General features: G+C 35.0%; 1 non-coding gene across 1 annotated transcript; it reads right to left on the reverse strand.

Annotated features, from left to right (window-relative positions):
- Positions 1–358: 358 nt before the first annotated feature.
- LOC138715829 (5S ribosomal RNA) lies at positions 359–477 on the reverse strand. The gene has a single exon (XR_011336577.1). It is a non-coding gene; the product is annotated as a 5S ribosomal RNA (ribosomal RNA).
- Between the last annotated feature and the right edge of the window lie 1471 nt (positions 478–1948).

Raw genomic sequence — 1948 nt, forward strand, 5'->3', positions numbered from 1 at the left:
TAATATAAACAATACAAAATAAAATGATAAACAATACACAATAAAATCATAAACAATACACAATAAAATCATAAAAAATACACAATAAAATTTACAATACACAATACAATTATACAATACACAATACAATAAGAATACACAATACAATTTCACACAATATTCACAATTAATAATAAAACATAACTAAAATACCTAATTTTTACAATATAACTTACATATGTATAGGCCCTACATAAGTTTCAATAGTCTTTCACTTTACTCTCATCTCACTCACTGTAGTGGCACTATGACGCATTTCACTGACACTTTAGGACACATTTCACTGACACTCTATAACACATTTCACTGACAAAAATTTCGCCAACGGCACGTGGTGTTCCCAAGCGGTCACCCATCCAAATACTGACCACGCCCAATGTTGCTTGACTTCGGTGATCGGACAAGAACCGGTATTTTCAACATGGTATGGCCGTAAACAAATAATTTATTGATTGCATCTAATGATTCACTGAGGGCAATGGGAAGAACTAAATTGCTGCAAAATTTCAAAGACGAAATGGGGTCATTTCGGGTGGAAGTGGTTTTATAAAACGGTACAATTGGGTTTGTCAGTTTCGGCTGTGCCATCCTTGATCCGTACATACCAGGCCCAGTTGACGTAATTTCAGTGGATGGGGAAAGAAGTGGAGCCCTGTCCACGTGGACTCTACGTACCCCCAGAGGCACATAAAAGAGGCGCCATTATTAGAGGCCGTCGCAGACCCTCACAGCGATTTATGAGCGCGACTTCTTCTGCGGTATCAGCATCAAACTGCCTAACATCACTAAAGCTGACTATTCTTGGCATTTACGCCATGATGTCTGGGGAATTCGGACATTCGCCTAGCCTTCGGACTTATCACCAGGTCCATGGAAACTTCAACATAGCCAGTACTTGCAGTCACATCTATTTTATTTATTTCTACCCTGAGCGGACTTTTATATAACATTTAATACTAAATATAATTGCTTTTCTTTGAATGTTATTTCTTAGAAATAAATAAGATATTTTAGTGGTAATACTTAACAAAGCTTATTGAAATGGTACAGTTTAGATGACACAATAAAATCTACCTACTATTGCATTTTTAATCCTTCAATAAAAACAATCAATGGCGAACTCAGGCGTTAGCGCGTTTGCCTCCTGGATTCGATTTCAGTGTGAGTTAATTATCTGTTTGGATTTATAAGATTTTCCTGATTTGTAAAGCAAATGTCAGGTTCTCATCTCGCCAAATACCATCTTGCTATCACCAATTCCGTCGACGCTAAATAATCTAGCAGTTGAGACAGCGTCGTTAAATAACTAAAATAAAAAAAGAAAGTATTGTCATGTTGCAAGAGCAAGTTTCGAGAATTTCGTGAAAATGAACCTTTCATTTATTTTTAAAGTGAGAAAAATGTTTTGTCTTTCAGTGAAATTTCAGTAATTTAAAAAAATTGCTACAATAAAATTTAGAAAAAGATTACGTACTATTGGAACATCTTATATAATTTGTAGGTTCCTTCTCATTAAATGCTGAGAAAATGTATCAACAAACGAGTCTAACCTCCTTAACAGTCTTACATCCTAACTGATACTTCAGAATTTATATTAAAGTTCTATTTTGTTTCATCCCTCCAACGTTCATTTACCAATTCATTCGATATTTTACTATAATGAATTTTATTCGGTTCAACTTAGAGTTCTGTATAACATTTCCTTATTTATTTTGTAGTCTGTAAACAAAAGAATCATCACTCTTCACAAGCATTAATTTTTATTTCTGCTGTCTGAACTTTACACCTGCTCCTCATGTAACACGTAAACACGTTAATCAAACGGATATCCATGGTTACATCGATTGTCTGCTGTTTCATCTTTGTCTTTCAGCGTGAATGTGATTGGTTGCCAATGCGTCACGTGACT

The sequence above is a fragment of the Periplaneta americana genome, chromosome 15, assembly GCF_040183065.1.
Source record: "Periplaneta americana isolate PAMFEO1 chromosome 15, P.americana_PAMFEO1_priV1, whole genome shotgun sequence".
In the NCBI taxonomy this organism is placed as follows: domain Eukaryota; kingdom Metazoa; phylum Arthropoda; class Insecta; order Blattodea; family Blattidae; genus Periplaneta; species Periplaneta americana.